This window comes from Artibeus jamaicensis, unplaced genomic scaffold, assembly GCF_021234435.1.
Source record: "Artibeus jamaicensis isolate MK-2021 breed Jamaican fruit bat unplaced genomic scaffold, CSHL_Jam_final contig_466, whole genome shotgun sequence".
NCBI classification, from domain to species: domain Eukaryota; kingdom Metazoa; phylum Chordata; class Mammalia; order Chiroptera; family Phyllostomidae; genus Artibeus; species Artibeus jamaicensis.
In genome coordinates, this window is record NW_026521844.1 from 7664747 (window position 1) to 7672185 (window position 7439).

A 7439-nucleotide genomic window follows, 5' to 3' on the forward strand; every position below is an offset into this window, starting at 1 on the left:
CCTAATGGCGATTCAGTTATCTGAGTAATTCAACTAAAATAGGATTATACTTACTCTCTGAGAGACAGTGGGTACAGTGGAAATTATTCAAATGTTAAAATAAGTTGGAAATAACTATGTGCAAATCTTTACTCAGCCATTACTTGATGACAAGATTTTTACATAAGGCTTACTTTCCTTATTGATAAATTGATCATTTTTAAGAGATTTGTGAGAACTAAAATTATAAATTTTAGGTTCCCAGTATATAGCAGGCTCAATATATACTGCACAGTTGCTATTACTATTTTGTAGTTGCAGTGGGAAAGCAGGAGACAGGATAGGAGGGTATATTTATTTTATATTGTTGCTATGAAAAATACCACAAACTCGGCAGCTTAAACAACATGATATTTTTATTCTTTATTTTCTGTTTCTGGATCTCAGAAGTTCAACACAGACCTTACGTGGCTAAGATCAAAGCACCAACAGGGTGTCTTTCTTTCTGAGCACTCTAGGGGAGATTCCATATTCTTGCCTTTTCCATTTCCTAGTAGCTGCCCACATTCCTTCGCTCACAGCCTCTCCCTCCCTCTTCAAAGCAGTTACAACAGCAAAGTCCTTTTTAAGCTGCTATCTCACTTCTGTCTCCCACTCCCACTTTAAAGGACCCTAGTGATTATATTGTGTCCCTCCAGACAATCCAGGAAAATCTCTCTATTACAATCATTGTATTATCAGCCTTCATCCCAGCTGTGGCCTCATTCCCTTTACCATGTACCCTGTCATATTCACAGCTTCCAAGGATCAGAATGCCTTCAGGGGCCATTCTGCTCCCACAGATTGCTACAGATATAAAAATGCCTAGATTATGCAAATAGAGGCAAAGTCAGATATGTGATTCCAATAGTCATGCTGATTTTTTGTGTTGTCTGAATTATTTCTGAGAAAACCAATTTGGTTTACTTATGGCTTGAAGCCTTACAAAATTAAATTACTGCTTTCTCTTTTCATGACTGAGTCATAATTCTACTTTCCTGTAATGCCCTTGTATTTAAAGTCCATCACTAATAAGCTTATTATTAATATCTATATACACACTTAAAACATCTGTCCTTTCTTAGTGTGAAAGGCTAAGGGAAATCAATGCTAATTTTATTTGGGGGTTTTCACCAGATCAAAAAGAGGAGAGGACTACAGCTTTTATTGGTCTCTCAATCTCTCTCTCTCTCTTTGACCTGAACTTAAGCAAGGCTCAGGGAAAAAAGAAATTGACTTGATTTATATATTAGAGCATAAGAGCATTCTTTAATATTTGACATTGATGTGATTCCCAAATATAACTGATAACAGTAAAAATATTTGTCACAAATTTTGAAAACTAAGTTGTTGAAAGGATATTATGGAAGCATTTAGTTCCAACTGGGAAATATCCTTCCAAGAAACTTTTGTCTTCGGGAAAAAAAGCAACAAACCACAATTCTTTTTCTATGCCCATAGCAAATAACACCTTTCAGCCTTCCTACGGGTTTGTTTTTTGTTTGTTTTGTTTTGTTTTGTTTTGTTTTGTTTTTTCAGCTGAATGGTTCTGGTATATAAAAATGTTTTTTAAATTGCTTCACCAGATTCCTGGACTGAATAAAGCTGACACAGAAATTGACTGAAATCCAGAAATTGATCAAAATCCAGCAACAGAATTTTTGTACTCTGAAAAACTCTGTAATCTAAAACAACTACTACCATTTGGAAAATTGACTACTGAGACATTGAAACAAGGATAAACTTATTTTAATTTTTCATTAACCATTAAAAGCTGGTAACTCTGAGTGAATTAGACTTGAAATTTTGTCATTTTCTCTGGATTAATGCGATTTAGTGAGACAAACAAATAGGTGTTACCTTACCTTCCTCAGTTGCAAGTTAAGCAACGGCTCTGAGATTCTTGCAGGACCTTTTGAAAAAAGGCTTCCTATCTGTAGCTCAGTCACTATCAAACTGAAATGGACATATAAATCACTCTAGGATCTTGAAATGCAGATTCTGATTCAATAGGTCCAAGGCAGTACCTGGGATTCTGCATTTCTGAAGAGCTCTGGGGGGAAGTTGCAGCAAGTCTGCCAGCCACCACACTTAGTCTACCGAATTCACATCTCTACTAATTTTCTTACTTCTATTTCCATTAAATATCCTTCCCAGCTGTCTCCATAGTTCTTAGTGTGGATCACATCTCGAATATTGATTATGTATTTCTTATAGTTAACATGAAAAAAGTATGGCTGGCCTCTACTCTTTTAAAGAGAAGGTTTTGTTGTTATTTTTAATTTGCTTTCCAAGAACTTCTGGCTTCAATTTTTGAATCACCTTATTTTTTATTTCATACTATGTTAGCTGTTTCAGGCCAGATATATCTGTGGTATTTTGCCTGGCTTTATTGAAATATAAAAATATTTCAGTTTAAGGTATCCAGTGTGATTTGATGAGTGTGTATATTGCTAAATGATTACCACAGTAAAGTTAGTTGACACCTCCCTCACCTCACCTAACTACCATTGTATGTACGTGTGTGAGAGATAAGAACATTTAAGTTCTATTCTCTTTGCAACTGTCATGTATGTAATACAGTACTGTTAATTACAATCACTATGTTGTATGTTGTGTTCCCAGAACTTATCAGTCTTATAACTACAATCTTATAACTGGAAGTTTGTACCCTTGACCAAACATCTTCCCATTCCTCTCACTCCCCAGCTCTTGAGAACTAGCATCTTACCCTCTGTTTCTATGAGCCTATAAGTAGATATACTTGAGTATATATCTACTATGCATCATTTTCTTGTTTTTAATAAGCTTGCTACCAAACACAGAAGACAGAGCCATATTCACGGAGATGTCTGCTGGGAAGGGGTGGTAAATGTCTCCAAAAAAGGGACATTTAAACTGTTCCTTGATGAAGGATAGGATTTTGCCAGGTGACATTAAAGTAACTTAATGATAAAGTTAATGAAATGTATTACTTAATGAGGCCCTATGATGGGCCAAGACACAGTGTTGCTCAGGAACAATGTTAGAAGTTATGTATTAACAGTCAACATGACATCTGTCCATTTCATCATAAAGGTGAAGAAGAGTAAGACTTTCTAGGTTTCACTGCCATAACTTCTGGTACGCAAATCATTTCCACACTTACTGAAAGTTTCTGGATATAATTAGAAGTCAAGAATTTGGATCAGAGAAAATGGGTATGTTACAGAAAAAGTATAATGTTGCTAAGCATTCACTGTTTAGAACTGAATTGAAGATCATAAACACTGTGTGACCCCTGAGCCACAGTGAATGAGGTCTGACGACCCTGACACTTTCATGCCGACAACGAGGTCTCATGGAGACACTGCAGTCAACAGTTGTAACTGTGCCCAGCGGTTGAGCCCTCCCATGTAGGTGCAAATGTGTTTTGTGACTGTGGGCCCCAATGATTGGTGTCTCCCCAGCTGAGGACCCAGACACCTGGGAAAAGAGGTAAGCTGACCTCCCTGTGCCCTGTCCAAATTTGGATTCACCAAACGCATGAACATAAGAACAAAAAAGGTTTTGTGGTTACTACACTAAATTTTGGGTGATTTGTTATTCATCAACTGGAAATATAATAAGGAGATATTCTTTGTGAATTATTTAGAAAACTTTCATGTTCAGGTGAATGATATAAGTGTTCAGTGAGTGATAATTTTAATTGAAATAATTACTCCATCTCCTTCCATCATTTCCCTTTAATGTCACCCATATTTTCTCTTTCATTTTCAATCTTAGGAAAAGTACAATATTATTTTTGCCTGATCTGTTTGACTCTTGGCCTCCAATCTTAACGGGTCTAGGTTTTTAAATAGCATATTCGTTTAAGTCATATTCTAGTTTCAATAAAGTAAGCTACTCTCAAAGGGAAATATTATTGAAGAGGTTTAATGAGATATAGTTCTTTCCTAGTCATTAATCTGTTTTTATAAAGCAATATAAAAAAAATCAGGTTTTATAACATAACAAATTCTAGATAGCAAGTTCTTTATTTTCTCATTTATTTTCAAAATCTCTAGAGGTGCCTCCTTGACTTCCTATAACACCAGATTATTCCCACACAAGTCAGTATAAATGGGTAGTAGATGGTGAAAAGAGTCTAAGTAAGGATATATTTCTTGCCACTTTGAATACATGTTCTCCTTCGAGAGTACCTTTCTACTCGATTATGTCAGTTTAGAATTATAACCCTCTACACCGTTCATGTAGCAAATCATTATTAATTATGATGAATATTTTCCCCAATAGCTATAGTAACAAGTTGACTTACGCCTCCCAAGTGGACCTTAACACCCAAAAGATTTATTCACATCCTTTGTCAGAAGAGCCCTGTAGCCCCCTCCACTGGTATGCAGTTCCCCTCCTGTCCTCTCTGCTCAGATGTTGACTGCCCATGGTCTCGGCTGGGTTCTGGATGTACGGGGTGTGCTGCTGCTCTAGGAGGCCTTTCAGAGGACGCCTGAGTCACTGGGAGGAAGGAGAATGTAGAAAGAGGTAAGAAAAAAAAGCCTATTGATAATCACACGTGCTTTAGAGCTTGTGCTGCTAAGATTCATATCTCGGTTTCACAGCTTGCTTGTTATATGACCTGGGGCAAGTCGCTCAAACTTTCTGTGTAATGAGATGTTGACAACAATCACACAGGGTGCTTATGATGCTTGTTAAATTATACAAAATGCATATAGTCTGTGCTTTAAAGCATTGCTTTTTAAAATCATTTCAAGCCTCCCATGTTTAATGGAGGTGCTTTTTTCCCCATTTCTATGTCCTCTGTATTATCTTCTCATTCCCCTAAACTCTGATCCTTATAATACTTGGTTTTCTTTCTGTTACTTTTTTTCTCATTTTAAAATAAGAACTTTATTGTATTTGATGAAATCTGTTATACAGAAGCAAATATTACCATTTTTTCCAAAAGCATAGTGATCAGCTTGTATTCAGTGCAGATACAGCCATCGTAGGCATAAAGACTCACAAGCCGAAAGAAACTTTCTATTGGTAGGATTGGTTGTAGCTTGAATTATAGCCCTTCTGATTTCACTACTTGATTTATTAACTAATTACTTCTCTAACCAATCATCTTTGGCTACACTGATTAGCTCCCAGTTTCAAAGTTATGTTAAAAGTCATACCCTTTCTGCACTATCCTAAAGTTAACTATGTTTCAGAATAAAACTAAAGCTACAAATAGAGCTATGTTATGTAACAGGCCAATTTGTGTTTCCAGGAAGTTAACATGATTTCACAAAGTTGTTCATTCCTTGCAGATTGCAAACACAGCCCAAAATGTAAAAGGATTTAGGCACAGCACCTTTTGTCACCTGTCTTAGCAAGGACAAGTAAAGTCTGCCACTGCTGGTGAATTCATTCTCAGATGGTAGGATATATTTTTCAGGGCTTAGCGATCTCCATAATTCCTGTTCCTATACTAAATTCATGTCCAAGAAATACGTTGAAAACTACTAAAGATAATATATTTTGAAACTTATTGTTCATAGCTATGTTCAGGTGTGTAATTAAAACACAAATCAAAGGTAAATTGTTTGTTGTTGATCTTTCATAAAGTTACAAACCACAAGCAGTCAACTACCTTTTGAGATATAATAGCACATAAATATAATGCTAATAAAATATATCAACTTCAGAAATAAAAATGTATCTTATATATTAAAATTATATAATTTTATTTGCATTTAAGTGAAAATATCTTTGTCTTATTTTTCTCCATATATTTCAAATAAATATCGTTAATGTATGATTCACCTATAATGAAATATACTGATTTTAAGAGTAATCACCAACACAACCTAGAATATTCCCATCCTTTGAAAAACTCCCTTATGCTCTTTCTTAGTAACTCCCTGATCTACATCTAGTCCCAGGTATTAACTGATCTACTTAAGCCAGTATCAATTTCTTTCCTGGAGGAATTGTATATACTTTTTTATGTTTGGCTTCTTTTGCTTAAAATACTGTTTTTGAGATTCATTGACATTGCTTGTTATTAATTCATTTCTTTTCATTACCAAATAGTATTCCTTTGTATGACTATAATCCAATACGTCTAATCATTTGTTAATAGGCATTTATGTTGGCTACAAATTTTGCTATAATAGAAATAAATCTGCTATAAATGTTCTATATGTTTCCAAATAATCAAGGTTTACATTTTTTTTAGTAAATGCTTAGTAATGAAATTGTTGGGCCTTATGATAAGTATAACTTTAACTTTATAAGGTACTGTAAAAAATATTTTCCAATGTGATGGAACCAATTAAAATTTCTGAGTTTCATTTGCTCTACATATTCACCAACAATTTTAATTTCTTTTTCATTTTAGCCATTCAAATGAATGTTTAATGGTATATAATTTTGCTTTAAATTTCCATTTCCTTATGGTCTAATAGTAAGTATTTCCATGTTAATTGATTACCTGTATACCTCCTGTGAAGTATTTATTAAATTTTTGGCCATTCTTGAAACAAGGGTTGTTTTTTTCAAATTATTGGTTTATAAAAGTTTTTATACAGTTTGTGAATATACATTCTTTATCAGATATTTGTGCTGAAAATATTTTCTTTTAGTCTGTTATTTACTTTTTATTTCTTAAAATATTTTTCCTTTTATAGTTAGTGCTTTCTCTGTCCTCTCTAAAATAAAAATAACTAAATATAATAAAAATTGTCCCCTATATTTTCTTTTTAATATGCTTAGTTTTAGCTCTTAATTTTAAGTGTACCACCAATGGCTAGTTAATTTTTGTATTTGAACTGAAGTAAGGGTCAAGGATTATATTTTGAAGATGGATAGCTAATACTTCCAATACCATTGGATGAAAAGATTACCCTTTTCCCCATTGAATCATTTGTTAAGAAAATTAATTAACCATACAAATGTGGATTGGTTTATAAACACTCCTCTCTCCCCCATTAATATAATTATTTATACTTATGTCAGTCTCTCATCTGTCTTAATTACTGCAATTTACAGTAAGCTTTAATATCAGGTAGCATTCAAGGAAGAACTCAAAAAAATACAGAATTTAGTTATAAAAATCTGTGTATTTATTCTCATACTTTTAAACTTCAGTCACCTTTACAGTAACTCTCCATTTAATTCAATATACCTACCGAGACTTTTCCACTGCTCTAAACAGTTTTTGAACTTGTCAACTTTGTTGCCTTTTAGTGTGTCTGCCATTTTTTGTTTCTTACACGTTGGCAAAATATTTCCCTTTGAGGACTTTTTTAATCTGGGGGGAAAAAAAGGTTGTTTGGGACAAGATAGGGTGAATAGGGAGGGCGGGGCATGAGGGTCATGTGATTTTTGCTCAAAAACTGCTGAACACTAAGCTCAGTGTAAGGAGCGCCTGAAAATCACGCAGTACGAAATGG